This window comes from Myxocyprinus asiaticus, chromosome 39 (assembly GCF_019703515.2).
Source record: "Myxocyprinus asiaticus isolate MX2 ecotype Aquarium Trade chromosome 39, UBuf_Myxa_2, whole genome shotgun sequence".
NCBI classification, from domain to species: Eukaryota; Metazoa; Chordata; class Actinopteri; order Cypriniformes; family Catostomidae; genus Myxocyprinus; species Myxocyprinus asiaticus.
The window spans coordinates 36,697,073-36,719,377 of NC_059382.1; the positions used below are offsets into that span (position 1 = coordinate 36,697,073).

Here is a 22,305-nt window from a genome sequence, read left to right on the forward strand (position 1 = left end):
TTGGAGTGCTGCCATTTTATGCCCTGGCCTTGGTCCAGTGCAACAGCATGGTGTAATCCATAAGCTCGGGAAAAGTCCCGTTCTGGGGAGAGGAGCCAAATGGCAGCATAGCATCAGACGGTAACGAAGCCATCAGCGCTTATTAAAGATTAAGTCTCGCTTGGTCCCCAGTGGCCTGGCCAGACTGTCATATCATATTCATCCTAAACAGCCTAATCACCACCATATTGCTTTTATTTATCAGCAAACAGTGATGTAAGAGGGCTTAATCCAGGGTGATCTCATTTGTATTTATGTGTACATAATGTGTACGCATAGACACTGCAGCATACAATATCAACATATTAACAATAAAATGTAGTGGTGTGAAATAATCTAAAATGTAAACCTTTAGTATCTTGTCAATATTTTTTACGTTTGTACCAGTGGTGATTGCTTTAAGACTACCCTTAAAGGGATAGTTGACCCAAAAATGAACATTTCTCTCATCATTTACTCACCCTTATCCTATCCCAGATGTGGATGCAAGTGAATGGTGACCAGAACTTAGAAGGTCCAAAAAGGACATAAAGGCAGCATAAAAGTATTCCAGTGGTTTAATCCATGTCTTCAAACGTCATATGATAGGTGAGGGTGAAAAACAATAAAAAATTTAAGCCCTTTTTATTATAAATCTCCACCTTTGACCAGCCCTAAACAGTAGGTGGCTGAATGTGAAAGACCTTTTTAACTGTAAATCTTCACTTTCATTTTCACTTCCATGTGGACTTTAATTGACTTAAATATTGATCTGTTTCTCATCCACACTTCTCATATCACTTCAGAAGATATGGATTTTGTCACAGTTATTCACCATTATGTTCCAAGGACTCTTATTTTGATATGGTTTTTGTCCTCTGTCTTAAGTTCTCCCTGAACTACATTCCCCATAATGCACTGTCCTCATCACTGCCATCTGTTCCTCATCTTCTTCACCTGTTATCCATTCTCTCATCAACTCCCATTTGTATAAATACCCTCTAGTTTTCTTCCATCCTTATCAGTTCTTAGTTGTACTAAAGTTGTACTCGGATGACTGGGAACTGACTCCCGTGGTCAAGAGCACAGGCAGAGACTGGGGATCGACCTCCGTGGTCGTGAGCACTGGCAGCGACTGGGGATCGACCTCCATGGTCGTGAGCACTGACAGCGACTGGGGATCGACCTCCATGGTCCTGAGCACTGGCAGCAACTGGGAATGACCTCTATGGTCTGGGACGGTCGAGGCTACAGGCATTTCCACTGGCTCGTTAACCATGGCAGGCATGGACACTGGCTCATTATCCGTGGCAGACATGGGCACTGGCTCTTTAACTGTGGCAGGCATGGGCACTGGTTGTGGCCCGGGGTTCCCGGCATAATTCACAGCGTATGGAGGAAATGCCACCCCCTCCCTTTAAAGGGCAACTCCTGGCGCCCCAAAGACGGATGAGGAGGGTAGGATGATGCAGAAGGTGAGGAAGGATCCAGGAAGACTACTGTCACAATAGGGGGGGTATTGTCACAGTTATTCACAGTTTCTGTTCCAAGGGTTCTATTTTGATATGGTTTTTGTCCTCTGTCTTCAGTTCTCCCTGAACTACATTCCCCATAATGCACTGTCCTCATCACTGCCATCTGTTCCTCATCTTCTTCACCTGTTATCCATTCCCTCATCAACTCCTGTTTGTATAAATACCCTCTAGTTTTCTTCCATTCTTGTCAGTTCTTAGTTGTACTAGTTGGTTATTTAGTGTTGTTTCCTTTGTTTGATATTTGTCAAAATATTATATTTGTGTGTGTGTATATATATATATATATATATATATATATATATATATATATATATTGGACCTTCAAATATTCTGGCCACCATTCACTTGCACTGAATGGACTAACAGAGCTGAGATATTCTTCTAAAAATCTTCGTTTGTGTTCAGCAGATGAAAGAAAGTCATGCACATCTAGGATGGAATGAGGGTGAGTAAATGGTGATAGAATTTTCATTTTGGGCGAATTATCCCTTTAAAGAAATGCGGCAATGATAAATTTAATAAAGATACAAATAATCTATAAACATTACATATAACTCTTTGTTCATTTTATTATTTAATAAAAGTGTAAAATATAACACCACTTTCGCGCTGTTCAAGTTATGCAATCCATTTTTTTCTACATGAATATGTCCGTAGAAGACAGTAAATTTACAGCCAATAAAGTTTTATTGAAGCTCTGATTCAGTGGAACTATATGGCAGATACCTGGACCATTATATTTCAGTGTACAGATCAATGTTCATTAGACGAGAGGTTCTAAAAACATCATTTTGAGTCCTGTCTGGACGGCGTGCTTCACTGGAAGTCTATGGGAGCTTCATAAGCACAATTTGCGACTTAAAAAAAAAAGTTAGTTGAGGGATACAATCATCGTTACGATTTATCAGTGTTGAAATATTGCCAGACAATGCCAAAGCCTGTCATTTTATTCTTAAGAAAACAAATAAGACATTTTTTAAGAAAATATTTGAGAATTTAAGAATTTTTCAAGAAATGCACTTAGAACTTATAATTTATCTTAAACTTATCTTAAACGTTCTTTCTTTTAATGTTCACATCAACCATCAGAATGGGGGAAAAAATGCGATCTCAGTTATTTGGACCGTGGCATGATTGCTGGTTTGAGTATTTCTGTAACTGCTGATCTCCTGGGATTTTTCACACACAACAGTCTCTAGAATTTACTCTGAATGGTGCCAAAAACAAAAAACATCCAGTGAGCAGCAGTTCGGTTGAAGGAAATGCCTTGTTGATGAGAGAGGTCAACAGAGAATGGCCAAACTGGTTCAAACTGACAAAGTCTATGGTAACTCAAATAACTGCTCTGTACAATTGTGGTGAGAATAATTCAGCTTTCATAATGGATAGTTTGGCACTTAGTTGATTATTTTCATTAAGAAATTTCACAGTTTGAGCAGATTTTTTTTTTTTTTTCCAAAAACAATTACCTGTGCTTCCCCACTTCGGAAAAGCACCATTCATCACTGGTTTTGACACACGTACAGACACACGCAACTTTACGAGTTCTTTGAAGTTTGGTCAAAACAGAAACCGCCTGAACCTTTGGGAGGGAACCGTTGCAGGGGACTGAATACTCAGACACAATCTCATAGCGGGACTCTCAACTATCAGTAAATTGGTCAGAGAAATACCTTTTTCTAATATAAAAAATATTTATTTATAAATGAAATCCAGATGGGAACAAACACTCACTGAATTTAATTATTGTCAAATCTATAAAAAAGTATGAAATATAAGTGAAATACTGCCATTGTTATGGTGTGATGTGCTTTTAACTCGTTTACTGATTTGTATTTGTGACTGTGTGTGTTTTAACCATTACTACTGTAAATGGGCACTCTCTTGGTCATCCTTAAAAATTTTGCTAATCGGGACCTGTAACGCAGTTCAATGGAAAGGAGGAGGCGAGAACCGGCTTAACAATATAAATAACATTTTAATAATAAACTTAAGCAAAAAGACAAACACACACAGGTGTCAGGCAGCTGCCCGTAACTCTCTCTCTCCCTGGAACTGCCGTCTCCGGTCGCCTTTATCCCCCTCGAGGGCTTGATTAGCCTGATTAGGGGCCGGGTGTGCAGCATCACGACCCGGCCCTGCCCTCCTCCCTGACACAGGACCCCAACAAAAAGTAAATAAGAATTTCTTTTTTAACAACTCCACATTTTTTATACACACACACAAACACACAAACACACAGACACACACACACACATACACAAACACACAAACAAATATATATGTACATATTAAGGCTTTTGATTTAACGTGTTAATTTAGTGTGATTATATAAAAAATGTAATGTTAATATACAACATATAATAATTACAGTTGTGCTCAAAATTTGCATACCCTGGCAGAAATTGTAAAATTTTGGCATAGATTTTGAAAATATGACTGATCATGCAAACATTTATTTAAGGATAGTCTTTTATTTAAGGATAGTGATCATATGAAGCCATTTATTATCACATAGTTGTTTGGCTTCTTTTTAAATCATAATGATAAAAGAAATCACCCAAATGGCCCTGATCAAAAGTTTACATACCCTTGAATGTTTGGCCTTGTTACAGACACACAAGGTGACACACACAGGTTTAAATGGCAAATAAAGGTTAATTTCCCACACCTGTGGCTTTTTAAATTGCAATTAGTGTCTGTGTATAAATAGTCAATGAGTTTGTTAGCTCTCTCCTGGATGCACTGAGCAGACTAGATACTGAGCCATGGGGAGCAGAAAAGAACTGTAACAAGACCTGCGTAACAAGGTAATGGAACTATATAAAGATGGAAAAGATATAAAAAGATATCAAAAGCCTTGAAAATGCCAGTTGGTACTGTTCAATCACTTATTAAGAAGTGGAAAATTCAGGGATCTCTTGATACCAAGCCAATGTCAGGTAGACCAAAAGCCACAACTGCCAGAAGAATTGTTCGGGATACAAAGAAAAACCCACAGGTAACCTCAGGAGAAATACAGGCTGCTCTGGAAAAAGATGGTGTGGTTGTTTCAAGGAGCACAATATGCCGATATTTGAACAAAAATGAGCTGCACGGTCGAGTTGCCAGAAAGAAGCCTTTACTGTGCCAATGCCACAAAAAAGCCTGGTTACAATATGCCCGACAACACCTTGACACGCCTCACAGCTTCTGGCACATTGTAATTTGGAGTGATGAGACCAAAATAGAGCTTTATGGTCACAACCATAAGCGCTATGTTTGGAGAGGGGTCAACAAGTCCTATAGTGAAAAGAATACCATCCCCACTGTGAAGCATGGTGGTGGCTCACTGATGTTTTGGGGGTGTGTGAGCACGGGGAATCTTGTGAAAATTGATGGCATGATGAATGCAGCATGTTATCAGAAAATACTGGCAGACAATTTGCATTCTTCTGCACGAAAGCTGCGCGTGGGACGCTCTTGGACGGGGGCTTTGGGCCCCCGCACCAGGTGGCGGTGCTCTGCGGGCATAGGTGCACCGCGAGCGCCTTTATCCACCGGGGGATTGCCGAATAGCCCTTGACCGCCCCACCATCGAGGGTAGTGAGGGTGGAGAAGCTGAAAAGATCGGGACCGGGCAGTAAAAAGTGCCTCCCACGACCTTGTTAGCTCTTCATGCACTTTGGGAAGAAAGGAACGGGGGCGGGGCGTGGCTTTGAGCAGCGCTGCGAGCCCAGGAACCAATAATCGAGCCGCGAGGGTTCAGGGAAGAGCGGAAGGTTCCACTCTAGCCGATGCTCGCGGCTGCCAGGGAAAGCATGTCGTCATCTCCGCATCAGCCTGTGACTGAGCAATCGTCCCCGAAGGGAGAAGCCCAGCTGAGGCTTCCGCATCCGACTGGACGAGCCCGCTCTCCGATGCTGCGCTCGAGAGCTCATCACTTTCGCGGGCTCCGAATGAGAGGTCGAACTCGCCGTGAGACGAGCCTGCGGACTTATCCGGAAGCCATGGACATGTCTCCGCAATGAGAACATGACCATCCACGAACGCTGTCTCCGCGTGAGCAGTGCCCAGACACGAAAGACAGTGATAGACAGTGAAGACAATGAACGTAACCATCGGAAGGCAAGAGATAACGAGCGCAACCAGGAATAACACACAATCGGAAAGGCATCTTTAAAAAGACGCATCTTTAAAAAGACGTTCCGTGTGTGCCGCTCTTTTAGAGAAATATACTATTTTAGAGAAATATAATCTTATTTCTGCCGAAGCGCCCAGGGGCATTCTCTGCATTGCACCAGTGCAGAGGGGGGAGAAGCCGCTGAAATGCGCCGTCAGATCCAGTAAAGTTGAATGAACAGTCGTGGGAATTCAGCTCAGTGAGCATGACCATTTGGCTCCGAAGAGAAAATCTGAATGAGTGGTTGCATACCAGCTCCTTTTATACCCGTATGTCCGGGGGAGTGGCATGCAAATACCACTCGCCAATTTTCATTGGCCTTTTATCAAAGACCAGAGGTGTCTCAGGCTCCCAAGAGTGACACCTAGTGTCACTACATCGACACAACGTCAAGTGAGTGACAGATAGGGAACAAAATGCATTTATATTCAAGATATGTTTTCTGAAACTAGTCTCAATGATTTACTAAATTTTGCTCATCAGGTAAATTTATTTTGGAGATTTAGATATTTGTACTGGAAAACAAGACAAAATACAGATGTTTTTTTTTTGTTTGTTTTTTGCAGTGTAGCTTAGATATTGTTTCCTCATCTGACTTTTTATCACTTGCTCTATGTAAATGTACAAGATTAAGGCAGGATGGCGTCCACTGTTCACATACAAAACAAAAAGCAACCACCCAGCCATTTCTATAGGTACACCGCACCCTTAAAGGAGACATCAGAAAACCAATACCTCTCTCTCTCTCTCTCGCTCTGTATTCCCTAAACGTTCACCAGCACTCATGCTGCAAATGCACAAATGCATCCTTCAGCTTATGCTCCCATAATTCTCAGTGGCAGCTGTGTGATTAATGTACATAGCTATTGATTTTTGAGGTTCTTTTCCCCCTGTACACTATACCCTTCTTTCTTTTGCTCTCTCTCTCTCTCTCTCTCACACACACACTGATGTGTTTTGTATGATGAAAGCAGCTGAGTCTTTAAAAGGTGTGTGCTTTTTAACTGTACATATTTTTTAAAGTGATGAGGAGTACAGCTTGCATCATAATAATTACTAGTCCAAGTACTCATCTGGACAAAACAAAGATATTACAAATAAGAATTTAAATAGGTGATCTGTCTGTCTAGTCTGAATTGCCCTTTCGTCTCAGCAAACAGCTGTTCTGGTTCTGATGTTCTGATGCAGTGGAGATGGTGATCATATTTTCTCCTTCAGCCATGAGCGAGTTTACTTACAACCCTCTCGCCTGAAGGACGAATACAAGATGAGACAGTGAAATAAATACAAAGGGAACTAAAGGAAGTGAGGTTTCCATTTGTTGTACTCTTTTGCCTACTTTTACGTTTTTGTTTATGTGTTACATTATAGCACATGAGAGCACCAAATTAAAGGGATAGTTCACCCAAAAATTACTCCTATACAGCAGAGAAAAACATCCGCAATTCTCACTGTCTTGAACATTTGCTGTACACGCAAAGAGAAGGTAGAGCAAAGAGACAGAGCTTCAGCCTTTAAGCCTGGTGCTTCACCATCTTCAACTTAATCTACAGGCTTGAGGAAGATGAAAGGCATGTGGGTTTGTTCTAATGAGAATGCACTGCAGGCCCCGTAGCCACTGTCTCTGGTCCAGCCATACTCACTCAAACATGGCGCTGGGTTTTCAACATGCCTGACCGCCCCTCTGCACTTGATAGAGTCTATAAGCGGAGGCAGTCGCTCACAGCATTTATATTCCTTCCTCTATTCAGGTTCTCATTATTTACAATGGCTTTACATTTCAACGGGTCAAATTTTTATATATGAAGCCAGGAAGCAATCTGAACAGTGATTTTCACAGTGTTTTTTTTTTTTTGTTTTTTTGTTTTTTTTTTTTAGTTACTTTTACATCGTTCATGGTTCTGGGTACAAAAAGTAAGGTTATGAAATGAAAGGGCAACCTCTGTTATTGATGTATGTGAATGGAGGTTGGACAGTAGTGGAATTTCTAATGTTAATTGGTGCATAATTAGGCAAGCATCACTATTACTACTGCTCATTATTAGGGTTTGGAAGCAACCAGTATAGGAAAGTTAGGCTACTCAATAAAAGTAATCCCCTACAAATTTCTAATTACTTATTTAAAATTGCAATGAGATTACTTTGCTGATTACTTAGTTGAAAACTAATCACATTACTATTTACTTTACTTCTAAGTTACTTTCTAAAACACTTTTCTGCTCAACGAGTTCAAAATAATGTCTATATTTCCTCGTTCATTGTTGCACACACTTATAATGACTTGTTACAGGGCACATGCCCTTCATCTATCACAGAAAAGCAAACAGAGGCACATATGAACATCATTCATGCTCTCCTTCACTGGCAGGGATCGCCGGCGATCTCACGATCGGTATTGTTTGTATTAACTGTATGTTATTAACATTCAATTCTTATTTAATTGTGACAAACTATACATCATAAGAAAGGTCTAATACTTCAGCTTTGATATTTAGCCAATGTTTCACAATAGAAATGTTACTGCCTGAGTAATTTCTTAATTTATCTCAACATATCAAAATATCAAATCGAGAGTTATGAAAATGAAACCAGTATAAATACGCATGTACCTATTCAGTGATGTAATCTTCATACGAGCTGTCCCTAGCAGGCTTCAGAGAACAACATCCAATAGAACATTTAGTCTAACAATGTGCACATTTATGGAAATTTAGATATATTTTCATATTTACTTCATAAAGAATTATTATTTATGTCAATTTTCCACTAAATTATGCGATATGATCCGCTGACACGCTGTAATTCTTTCATAAGTTGATTTTCAAACCTCCACGAAGCTAGAAGGTGCACAAGTTAATTTCTCATTTCAAAAATGGTGAAGATAAAGAGGAAGTTATGACATCATGCATACCTCAGTGCCCACATGACAGGGACTTCCCCATCCCATTTCATAGTAGGATAAATTACATATCAAGCATAAAACTAATCAGTTGACTGCTGAGACTTGTTGTAAATAAATAGACAATTGCAAAAATATATGGTTTGTCTATTATTTCCATGCAGTCTCTGATATTTGTATATGATTATTGACAGCTCTGTAGCTGTAATTGCAAAAGAGCAGTACAACTTCTCTCATCTTCACCTGCCAATAATCTGCTTTCTGCCTCATTATATGATTGGAATCCACATGAGATTATTAAAACACACTGCTATAACAACTCAGTCATGATTGAAAGTAAAATATATGCACAAGATAATGTTTATTTTATAATGTTTACTATTCAGTATTTAGGCGCTTATGCTAACGGCTAATGCTATTTGCGGTCAGAATTACAAGACAAGATCTTGCGAAATGATTCATATAACTAAGAGTTTTAAAGTTATCATCCTCAAATTTGAAACTGAACATTATCAGATTTGTGGCTTCGCTCCATTATGTTTCTATGCATCAACAAGGTCAGTGTCATATATTATTTCATATAAATATTTATGGGGGAAAAGAAATAGCTGATCACTTTACAATAAATGTGAGCTTTTCTAAAAAAAAAAAAATGTCATGACTTTTATTGATTTTTACTTTTTAACAGTGGTGAATTCTCAGGGCCAGCAAGGCCTTCTCTGCTGGCCTAACATGCCAAATAAATACATATTTTTCATCCATTCATTCTCAATCATCTTTTTGCATGGAATGCATTTATGGTCGGAGATCGGAGATATCAAGTAGGAATATCCCACATCCAACTTGAATGGAACGCAGCATAACCATGTACCCTGACGAAACAAAATTTATTGCAAGCAACATTTAAATCGCAAATATTATTAGATAGATTTTTCCAGGTATTATAGACCTCCTTGGTAGATTCATATGAAAAATTATGATTTTTGAGTGTCTGTTCGGGAGACGTTCATTTCACAAAACAGTCATGCTGCAGTTAAAATTAGGCTTGCTTGAGCATTAAGTATCGTTTCAAGTTCTGGCTTTCGTGCGTGGACATGTTTTTAAAATGTCAGTTGGTATTACTAGTTAGCTGCAACATAATGTATGATGCCCAAAGGCATAGGGTGTTTTATTCATTGTGAAACTGTGTTTTCTTAATGGCATGAATCACACTGAAAGCCTAGACTTTTAATGCACGGCCCGCCACTGCTTTTTAACAACAAACTTCCAAGTGTCTCTTTTCAAAAGAGACCAAAATATTGCCTGTAATACAATGTGGGGATGAACTACAGCCATTGAATTTTGAGTATGTCGTTTTAGGCTTGTGCTCAAAACAAGGGGCGCACGTTAATGTGTTTTACATATAAATATTATTTTAGAAATGTGTAACCCTAGTAATGTACTTAAAGGTAATTAAATTAATTAAAAGTCAGTAACTGTTATCTAACTGTTATGTGTTATACTACTTTTGTAATTGGATTACACCCAATACTCATAGCAACACATTAAAAGCACTCAGAACACAATGCTGTAGCAACCAACCAGAACCCTTAGCAAGAGCAATGTGCTAATAGCCTTCATAATACTTAAGCAATACCCAGCATCATGATGGTATTCTCTTCAAAAAATGTAAAAATCTAGTTTTTATTGTTATATTGTCATATTAATGTGCAGAAATTAATTTGCCACATTTTAAAACGGTTGATTCCAGCTCAGTCCATTTAAACATTTAAAGCAAGTTCTGTGCTCAAACCAGTGTATTTTGTACTTGATCTCATTGACTAATACAGTGACAGCAAAAATAATTCATTCATTAGGCAGTTAGCATCTTATGTGTCAATCAGTGATGGCACCTTAAAAAAGTTATCTTATTGATGCATTTGCAAATGTAAACCATCTATGTTTATGGCAAAGCCCCATTGAAACAGACCATTAAATAAGTAAAGTGTGTGTCGTTGTGTTTTCCCCTCTAACTGTGCTGGGAGGGAAAGTGAATTGAGCTTAATGGTTATACAAATGTCATTGAATGTCAGCTCGGAGAAAGAGACACTTCTGCGGCCATGAGCAAAGCAGTGTAAAATGACAGAGGAATCAAAGTTTCTTAGGAAAGCATCAAGCTGTGTATTGTACTTGTTATTAGAGGAGCTTTCATTTTCTGGGTCAAAAACGTGTCTTTTTCCCAAGCGTAACATAAAAACGCCATTCGCAACCCATTTGAATGTTATAATGTGATGTATTTCAGAATGAAATAGAATATTTAGCGCAGCAAAAATGTGATTGAATTGATTGTTAGTTAACGCGATTAACTGACTGGATTGTGAAAAGTTGACATTTGATACAAGAATGGAGCCAGGAAGTTGAAGGGGAGGAGTTGAAACATAAAAGGGATTGTCAACATCCAAGGGCTCACGTCGCGTTGTTTCACCACAAATATAAAAAAAAAAAATAATGTTAGGGTTAGGCTGGGTTAGAGTTAGGGCAGTAATACTGCATTAGGGAACATGGTGCTTATTAATTATTATTAAACTTTCCTGTGATTCCGATTAAACAAATCACGCATACATGACACAAATCAAACATATATAAATACATTTCAGTATGAGTCCTGGTATCTGATTTTCTGCATTAATAACAGTACTAAAAAAATATCTGGAGTGTTTTATATGTAGTGTGAACGTTATACAGTAAGTAGTACAGTATATAGCATAATAAAGACCAGGAGCAATCAATCAATTCTGATTTCATGTCTACTTCAACAATTTGTTGCATCCCAGTGCTTCATTGCGTCTCTTCAGTCACTATAACTAGATCAAATGGGTGATCCGATGGATAAAAGACCAGGTAACAAAATAAAAATGGCCTTCTCCCCTTCCACCATCAATATTCAGTAGCCAAGCCACTGAAATACACACAGAAACAGCCTGGAAGGTGCATTAGGACCTGTACTGTGCCCCAGACACTCAAAGAGGAAGATACACTCACAAACGTGCACACTCATGCCCCTTTCACCTGCATTGCCTTTCATCTCTTTATTAGAGCTGCCAAATGTTTATCAAAAGCCGGGAGGGGACGGATACGTGGCCATGAATTTGAAAGCGCACATAGAAAGGTCCGTTTTAAAATGCATGACAGGTTAATGGTAAGTTAGAGTATCATTAGGCCCCGTTCATTCACATTTAAAACAGGCCCTCGCTTCAAATGACTAGGGAGCCATCTTTATTTTGAGAGGTGATTCATATTGTAATTATATTTTCAATCACAGTTCATTAATTAAGACAAGTCCCACTCTGTAATCATGCATTTCATCTTCTCTGTGATTTGCGGGACAATCGCCAGTGTTAGGTGGAATTATAGGGCCGGAATAGCTTGTGAACACTGATTTATGCTAAGTAGATGAGAAAAAGAGATTGAACTCTCTGTGCAAAAAGTACAATTGCTCTGTTCTGGCATACAGTACTTAGTGTGTCATTAATGATTGACAATGTAAAACAGAAAAAGGATTACTAAGGGTTTTTCATCTTAACACTGGTTAAAAACACCATACGTTTTTATTCAGTTACTTTCCCGTTTGCCGAAGTTCTGAAATGTCATCGAAATCGCATTCAGGTTTAATGACAATAATCTAGTTTCCATCCACTTTTCACGCTATTTTGTTATCGACAAAGTGAAAATGCGTAAAAAAAAAGTTTGGGAAATTTGCCGTCTTCTGCCTGTTTCCATTCAAATGGCTCTTTATCGATAAAAATGGTGTGCATGATGACGTCATGCCTAAAAAACACTTTGTCGCATAAGATTTGGTTTATCGCAAAAGAAATCTGCCCTTAAGCCGTTTCCGTACAGAAATGTGTGTTTATCACTAATTGTGTACCTTTCACCTCCCAGATGTCCCTAATGTTTTTTCCTCCAAAGATTTGGTAAAATGGGGAGAGTATTGAGACAATTCATTGAAATTAGCTAGCTCACTGTCATTTTAATTTCACAAATAAATGCAATCAGAAGAGGAGCAATTGCGATCAAAAGGGAGCAGTTGTCCTTCTGATAGGACTGTAATATTGGTCATGATGTTGCGCCTGTCGCAGGTTGCCATTGGTTCCGACCCGAAAGTGAATTGTCATGGCCCTGTTCAAGCTGGCAACCTGCACCAAGTAGTGGGGGAGACTTTCGATCTTAGTATAAGGACCATCCATCGATGTGCGTATATCAGGGTTTACATATGATAGCCTACATTCCTGAGATTCATTAGGCTATTTTGAACAATCATCTAATCTAAAGCATTGCCATCACAACTGCACTATGTCCCGCATATTTGTCCAGCAACTTTTAATGACCAACTTAATTTGATTGTCATCTAAAATTAATTTTAGTGTCATAATGCAATTTACATTTTCTGAAGAAGCTCAGCAAATGCGATCCGAGGTAAAAAAAAAAAAAAAGGGTTAGATTTAAAATATTTAAAAGTTTTAAAATATTCAAAAGCTCGTTTTCTGAAAGTGAACTCAGCATTGGACAAATAGTTCTGATAGTTTATAGTCTTGAAAAAAGTGTAGAACATTCTGGAAACGTAATTCAGCCGACTTTTTTCATCTACAGAACAGGGTAAAGCTAATTTAAGTTTGTGTTAAAAAAAAAAAAAAAATAGGCATATATATATAAGTCTAAAAATATTATTTTTTTCATTTGGTAATTAATTATTTTAATTAATGCTTTATTCATTTGGTAATTTATTTAGTCTAATTTAATACAGGGAATTTTTTCAAAAGTAAGCTAAACAATAATTTTATAGAATTGGGCTATATTTTAGTATTCCAAAAATGCACACTGAAGCTTTTCTCCTATTATTGTGTATTTATATTTTAATTTAAAACATCTTTGTGCACAGAAATTATATGTATTTTGTATTGTGGGCTAATTCCATGACTGGCGTCTATTATATTGAATAGTGTGGAAAAGCAACTTTTATAAATAAATGGATGGCTACCACGATTAAATTAATCACAAACAGTGGCCATTCATTTGTTCTCCGTGCACTTGTCAATGTGCATGATACGAGATATTTGTGTTGGCACTCCTGGAAGTGTCATGTTTGCAGCATCGGATCTATATGCCTCTAAGATCAATCCATAATCACGTACAATAAATTGGCTTTCTAGGATGTACAGGTGCATCTCAATAAATTAGAATGTTGTGGAAAAGTTCATTTATTTCAGTAATTCAACTCAAATTGTGAAACTCGTGTATTAAATAAATTCAATGCACACAGACTGAAGTAGTTTAAGTCTTTGGTTCTTTTAATTGATGATTTTGGCTCACATTTAACAAAAACCCACCAATTCACTTTCTCAAAAAATTAGAATATGGTGACATGCCAATCAGCTAATCAACTCAAAACACCTGCAAAGGTTTCCTGAGCCTTCAAAATGGTCTCTCAGTTTGGTTCACTAGGCTACACAATCATGGGGAAGACTGTTGATTTGACAGTTGTCTAGAAGACAATCATTGACACCCTTCACAAGGAGGGTAAGCCACAAACATTCATTGCCAAAGAAGCTGGCTGTTCACAGAGTGCTGTATCCAAGCACGTTAACAGAAAGTTGAGTGGAAGGAAAAAGTGTGGAAGAAAAAGGTGCACAACCAACCAAGAGAACCGCAGCCTTATGAGGATTGTCAAGCAAAATCGATTCAAGAATTTGGGTGAACTTCACAAGGAATGGACTGAGGCTGGGGTCAAGGCATCAAGAGCCACCACATACAGACATGTCAAGGAATTTGGCTACAATTGTCGTATTCCTCTTGTTAAGCCACTCCTGAACCACAGACAATGTCAGAGGCGTCTTACCTGGGCTAAGGAGAAGAAGAACTGGACTGTTGCCCAGTGGTCCAAAGTCCTCTTTTCAGATGAGAGCAAGTTTTGTATTTCATTTGGAAACCAAGGTCCTAGAGTCTGGAGGAAGGGTGGAGAAGCTCATAGCCCAAGTTGCTTGAAGTCCAGTGTTAAGTTTCCACAGTCTGTGATGATTTGGGGTGCAATGTCATCTGCTGGTGTTGGTCCATTGTGTTTTTTGAAAACCAAAGTCACTGCACCCGTTTACCAAGAAATTTTGGAGCACTTCATGCTTCCTTCTGCTGACCAGCTTTTTAAAGATGCTGATTTCATTTTCCAGCAGGATTTGGCACCTGCCCACACTGCCAAAAGCACCAAAAGTTGGTTAAATGACCATGGTGTTGGTGTGCTTGACTGGCCAGCAAACTCACCAGACCTGAACCCCATAGAGAATCTATGGGGTATTGTCAAGAGGAAAATGAGAAACAAGATACTAAAAAATGCAGATGAGCTGAAGGCCACTGTCAAAGAAACCTGGGCTTCCATACCACCTCAGCAGTGCCACAAACTGATCACCTCCATGCCACGCCGAATTGAGGCAGTAATTAAAGCAAAAGGAGCCCCTACCAAGTATTGAGTACATATACAGTAAATGAACATACTTTCCAGAAGGCCAACAATTCACTAAAAATGTTTTTTTTATTGGTCTTATGATGTATTCTAATTTTCTGAGTTAGTGAATTGGTGGGTTTTTGTTAAATGTGAGCCAAAATCATCACAATTAAAAGAACCAAAGACTTAAACTACTTCAGTCTGTGTGCATTGGATTTATTTAATACACGAGTTTCACAATTTGAGTTGAATTACTGAAATAAATTAACTTTTCCACGACATTCAAATTTATTGAGATGCACCTGTATATCGTCGTCATGATTAACACAGGCTAACGGTTGGGGTAAATTCTGTTATGTGACACTACATTTTTGCATTAATGTCAATTTTCTCAACAAGAAGTGTTTCCAAACCAGTTTTTCTCGACATTTGCAGTATCGACATAGAGTTTATGCGCTAGATTTGAACGGGAAAATATTATATTGACACTTAATTGCATTTTCATCAGCTTTATTTTGATGCGCTAAAACGTTTTTCGCAAAAAATCCTTGGATGGAAACGTAGTTATTGATGCCAAAACACCATAGATTCTCACATCAGTCAAAAGCAAATGCGACACTCAAAAAAAATTAAATGAAAAAATATTCAACATGAACTTGGTTCAACTGTGGACAGTGGTTCCACATTATTAGTTCTTAACTTAAATTTACTGTGTAATAGAAATTGATTCTCACATCAGTCAAAAGCAAACGCAACATTATAATATGCTTGTGGCAGCGGGGGCGTGGTCAAGCATCTCTCCGGAGAGAGAAAAAGCGGTAAGGGCGCTTACACCTGAGCTAAATTATGTATAACACCTGTCTCTAATTTCAGTGAGCACGGGGAGAGCGGCATAAATAGAGACACACCGCAAATAGGAGGGAGAGAGAGCCTGGGCACGACAGACCCGAGCAAGAAGCTAGGAGTTTCTTTACAAACGTTGAGAGTTTATTTTTGTGAAGCGGTGTGCGAGTGATGATTAACTTTGTGCTGCAGAGAGAGAGAAAATAAACTATAACCTGAACCAGGAAAACTGCTTCTCGTCTCCTCTTTACACTGGTGCCGAAACCCGGGAACTGAAGTTGGGTAGAAGATGGATGGAGGTCGTCCCGTAGAGTCCTCCCAGTTGGCGGAGATCCTCCAAGCCCTCGCCAGCCTACATCGGAACCACCAACAAACGCTGCTTGAGCTCCGGCAAGATCAAGACCGCCGGTTTGTCGAGCTCATGCATGCTCAAGCCGAGGACCGGCAGGCGATCCGGAGCCTCCTCAGCCAGGGGGCATCCTCAGCCGCGACCCCGGACACACCCACGCCGTTACCCCCGCCAGCATTACAGAAAATGGGGGCGGCGGACGACCCCGAGGCTTTCCTGGATTTGTTTGAGCGGACCGCCGAGATCTGGGGCTGGCCGCTCGGCCAATGGGCAGCCCGACTGATCCCACTACTGTCCGGGGAAGCCCAGCTCGCGGCTCAACAACTGCCAGCGTTGAGCCTCCTGGCCTACGGAGATCTTAAAAGAGCCATCTTGCAACGGGTTGGTCGCACTCCGGAGGAAAGTCGTCAACTCTTCCGGAGCTTGAAGTTGGAAAGCTCTGACCGCCCGTTTGCCTTTGCCCAGCGGCTCCGTGACGCCTGCCGAAGATGGCTGTTAGCGGGGGATCGCGACGTCCAGGGAATTATCGACCAGGTGGTACTGGAACAGTTCATAGTTCGACTGCCAAAAGGAACGGCGGAGTGGGTCCAGTGCCACCGCCCGGCGTCGTTGGAGGAAGCTATCCGACTTGCGGAGGACCACATGGCGGCGATCCCGAGGACAGAAGATCCCTCCTACCTTCTCTCTCCTCCCTCTGTTTCTTCCCCCTCCCCTCTCTCTCTCTCGTCTGCTTTCTCTCCAGGTCCCGTTCCTGCCCCACGCAGACGAGGAGGAACCCAGCCCTTGAGACCAGTTTCCCGGGTGTGGGAGGCGACACCTTCCCCTACTCCAGTACCCCGCCGCTCTCCCCCTCAGGGGGGGCGCCCGCCGACGCAAGTGCGGGCGTGGCGCCTGGGCCGGCCTGCTGGAGGTGCGGAGACCCGAGCCACTTCCGAGATCAGTGCCCTCTGATGGAGCTGGGGACGGTGGTGCGGGTCTCTGACCTCCCACAGGCTGCCCCCGACCGGGCCGGAGCGTACCGGATACCGGTAAGTGTCAAGGGGGGTACTCACCAAGCGTTGGTGGATACCGGGTGTAATCAAACCACTATCCACCAACGCCTGGTTCAACCCGAGGCATTGGTCACATCCAAAACGGTGAAGGTGAAGTTGAGGCTGCGGTTAGCTCCCGCCTCACCCATCCGCTGATTTTGGGGACTGATTGGCCTGATTTTAAAGCTTTATTAAAGGGAATTTGTGCGGATGGGTCCTGTGTGAGAATAGGGAGATGTGTGATGTGCGATGCTCTGGCAGGGGAGGCGGAGCCGGGGCCGTCCTCGACAGCTCCACGTCATGATGACGAGAGAGGGGGAGAGGCCGCGGCCCCTCCCCTTCTCAGGGAATTCCCTGAGGGGGATTTCCCTTTGGAGCAGTCGCGAGACGAAACCCTCAAACACGCCTTTGACCAAGTGAGAGTTATCGATGGTCAACGACTCCAGCCTGACATCGCACTCTCATATCCCTATTTTGCAATTATAAATGAGCGGTTGTATCGAGTGACACAGGACACTCGAACCAAAGAGGATACAACCCAACTTTTGATTCCAAGGAGCCGTCGGGAAATGGTATTCCAGACGGCTCATTATAATCCTATGGCAGGTCACCTAGGAGAAAGGAAAACACTGAACCGTCTAATAGCCCGTTTCTATTGGCCGGGCATTGGCGGCGATGTCCGCAGGTGGTGTGCGGCATGCCGAGAATGCCAGCTGGTTAACCCACCGGCCACCCCAAAAGCGCCATTGCGCCCTCTCCCTTTGATCGAGGTCCCCTTTGAGAGAATTGGAATGGACCTCGTCGGGCCATTAGAACGGTCAGCACACGGACATCGCTTTGTATTGGTCCTAGTGGACTATGCAACGCGATATCCGGAAGCAGTGCCTCTTCGCAACATCTCAGCACGCAGTGTTGCGGAGGCACTCTTCAAAATAATCTCCCGGGTGGGGATTCCGAAAGAAATCCTCACCGATCAAGGCACAACGTTTATGTCACGGACACTACGCGAACTGTACGAGTTATTAAATATTAAATCGATTCGCACCAGTGTATACCATCCTCAAACGGATGGCCTGGTGGAACGATTTAATAAAACCCTCAAAAACATGATTCGTAAGTTCGTGCACGACGATGCTAGAAATTGGGATAAATGGCTCGACCCCCTGTTATTTGCAGTACGAGAGGTCCCGCAAGCCTCCACTGGCTTCTCCCCATTCGAGCTGCTGTATGGGCGACGCCCACGCGGCGTGCTTGATGTATTGCGAGAAGCCTGGGAGGAAGGACCTTCGAACAGTAAAAATGAAATTCAGTACGTTCTTGATCTTAGAGCAAAACTCCACACCTTGGGGCAACTAACACAGGAGAATTTGCTCCAAGCTCAAGAACGACAGCGCCGACTGTATGACAGGGGAACTCAGCTAAGGGAATTTACACCGGGAGATAAAGTGCTTGTATTGCTCCCCACATCGAGCTCTAAATTACTCGCCAAGTGGCAAGGACCCTTTGAGGTCACACGACGAGTGGGAGATCTCGATTATGAGGTTAAACGATCCGATAGAGGGGACGCACGTCAAATATACCACCTCAATCTCCTAAAATTGTGGAGAGAGGCGGTCCCCGTGACGTTGGCTACGGTGGTTCCCGAGAAGGCGGAGCTCGGACCGGAGGTGAGCTCGAAACATAAACAGTTCACCCCGGTCACTTGCGGAGACCACCTCTCACCGAGCCAACTCGCGGAGGTTGCCAGGTTGCAACAGGAGTTTGCAGACGTGTTTTGCCCTCTACCGGGACGTACAAACCTCATCCATCACCACATCGAGACTGAGCCGGGGGTGGTGGTACGTAGCCGCCCCTATCGACTACCCGAACACAAAAAGAAAATTGTTCGGGAGGAATTGGATGCGATGCTTGATATGGGGGTAATAGAAGAATCCCACAGTGATTGGTCCAGCCCAGTTGTTCTAGTGCCTAAGAGCGACGGATCTGTGCGATTCTGTGTGGATTATAGAAAAGTCAACGCGGTGTCTAAATTTGATGCATATCCAATGCCTCGCGTTGATGAGTTGCTTGATCGGTTGGGCACTGCTCGTTTTTATTCGACATTGGATTTGACGAAGGGTTATTGGCAGATCCCCTTGACACCAATTTCCCGTGAGAAAACCGCCTTCTCCACACCGTTTGGATTACACCAATTTGTGACACTTCCGTTCGGTTTGTTTGGGGCCCCGGCTACGTTTCAGCGTCTCATGGACCGAATCCTCAGGCCGCATTCAGCTTACGCCGCTGCCTATTTAGATGACATCATCATTTATAGCAATGATTGGCAGCGGCATATGCAACATCTGAGGGCGGTTCTGAGATCGCTGCGCCGAGCGGGACTCACAGCGAACCCGAAGAAGTGTGCGATTGGGCGGGTGGAGGTACGGTATCTGGGGTTCCACTTGGGCCACGGGCAGGTGCGTCCCCAAATTGACAAGACGGCGGCGATTGCGACCTGCCCAAGACCCAAGACCAAAAAGGGGGTGAGGCAGTTCCTGGGGCTGGCTGGCTACTATAGGAGGTTTGTGCCTAACTATTCAGACGTCACCAGCCCGCTGACTGATCTCACTAAAAAGGGAGCTCCAGACCCGGTCCAGTGGACGGAGCAGTGTCAACAGGCGTTCACGCAAGTTAAAGCCGCACTTTGCGGGGGGCCGCTGTTACATTCACCTGACTTCTCTCTCCCTTTTGTTTTACAGACAGATGCTTCAGACAGGGGGCTGGGGGCTGTGCTCTCGCAGGTGGTGGGAGGGGAGGAGCGCCCGGTGCTGTACATTAGCCGTAAGCTCTCGTTAAGGGAAACTAAGTACAGCACCGTGGAAAAGGAGTGTCTCGCCATCAAGTGGGCGGTCCTCACTCTCCGATACTACCTGTTGGGGCGGGCCTTCACCCTCTGCTCAGATCACGCCCCACTCCAGTGGCTCCACCGCATGAAAGATACTAACGCCCGAATCACCCGTTGGTATCTGGCTCTTCAGCCGTTTAAGTTCAAGGTGGTCCACAGACCGGGGCGCAGATGGCTGTCGCCGACTTCCTTTCCAGGAATGGGGGGAGTGGTAGGCAGGCCGGATGTCGCACCGGCCTGAGTCGGGCGGTGGGGATATGTGGCAGCGGGGGCGTGGTCAAGCATCTCTCCGGAGAGAGAAAAAGCGGTAAGGGCGCTTACACCTGAGCTAAATTATGTATAACACCTGTCTCTAATTTCAGTGAGCACGGGGAGAGCGGCATAAATAGAGACACACCGCAAATAGGAGGGAGAGAGAGCCTGGGCACGACAGACCCGAGCAAGAAGCTAGGAGTTTCTTTACAAACGTTGAGAGTTTATTTTTGTGAAGCGGTGTGCGAGTGATGATTAACTTTGTGCTGCAGAGAGAGAGAAAATAAACTATAACCTGAACCAGGAAAACTGCTTCTCGTCTCCTCTTTACAATGCTGATTTGAGAGCTTCAGTGGAGGCTAGATTTTCAATTTTCAAGTAACAATTCGGTCTGTTCCTCAAACAAAGCTATCGCATGGCTTCAGACTCATAAACTGATTTATTTATTTTTTTTAATGTTTTTTTTTATGTTGTTGTTGTTGTTGTTTTTTTGTTTTTTTTTAAAGTTTGGTCTGAAGCTTGACCACTGTGGCCACTATGAACATATCTGAATAATTTACCTGACAAATGAAGTTACACCAGCAAAAGTCATATTTATGGGTTAAATCAAGTAGAAATAGATCTTTGAGGTAACAATTGCAGGATACTACTTTATTTCAGTGTGTCAGCAAAAAAGGAAAGTTGTTTCAGAGCAATTCATTACACTTTCATTGAATATGCATTGATTATTCATGCACAATAAGATGAGGAATGTATTTTAAGAAAGTAAATACAGTGAATTTTTATTTAATGTAGACTAACACATGCATGTCGCATCAAGTCAATGCAAGACACATCGTAGACTGTTTTAGATCTAGAACTAACTGTTGTGTAGTGTAAAATACATGTTTAAATGGACCAAAATCACCACAACTAACCTACGAGCAAGCTACAAAATATTTTCCTAAATCTATGTTCTTCATGTTGACCGTACTAGTAAAAAAAAAAATATTATCCAAACTTGCTTCATTCCAAAACGAAAGAAAATAGAGACACATACCAGCATCAAAATCTCACTGTATATTTCATTAAGTCCATTTCTCTGCAAGAGTAAACAATTCTTCAGCTTGACAGACCAGAGAGCTTTCAGCCATGCATCTATGGTCCTTCATTATAAATATTTAGTGAGGGATGTGTGTTGGATTGGTCTAATGCTTCTGACACTTGGCACACACTTTGATATTGGCATGTGCCACGACCGTCAGATGAAGCAGTTATTCATCTTATAAATAAATAAAACTGACCATTTAATTGCAGAACCACTCATAAAGGAGCACACGGTAGAACAGGTATGACGAATATCATGCATAGTACTCCATATTTCACCAACCAGCCATGCCAATTATGACCAGACTGTTACCATGGAAATGTCATCAGCCGGTCATAACTGGTGATGTACATTGATTGGTGAGAGAATGGATTTTTCAAAGCTCAATAAAGCCATTGGAACAAGATGTTGCCATCTGTCATGGCCAGGTACTTTGCAGTTTTTGAAGTAGTAGTAGTAGAAGCTTTTCTGCACATCTAAATCCAAAAACCGCACTCGAACAGTTCCCATTCGAAGCAATTCCAGCCTGAGGGTGCCAGTCAGTCAGAGAGAAGATACAAACACAGGTCGTAAAGTGAAGCACTCAACTAATTCAATTCCAACATAATCATGTTAAAGAGTAAAAGGAAAATTTTGTCATCATTTACTCACCCTCAGGTCATTCCAAACCTATATAAAAAAATAAGAATTTTATGGAACACAAAAGAAGATGTTGACAGCCTCAGTCACAAATCACTTACATTATATGAAAGACAAATATATATATATATATA

The 22,305-nt window shown here is 41.9% G+C and overlaps 1 protein-coding gene across 2 annotated transcripts in view; it reads right to left on the reverse strand.

Annotated features, from left to right (window-relative positions):
• dscamb (Down syndrome cell adhesion molecule b) overlaps positions 1 to 22,305 on the reverse strand; it is a 264,610-nt gene that overhangs the window by 206,248 nt on the left and 36,057 nt on the right. The gene's annotated exons all lie outside the window — the stretch shown is intronic.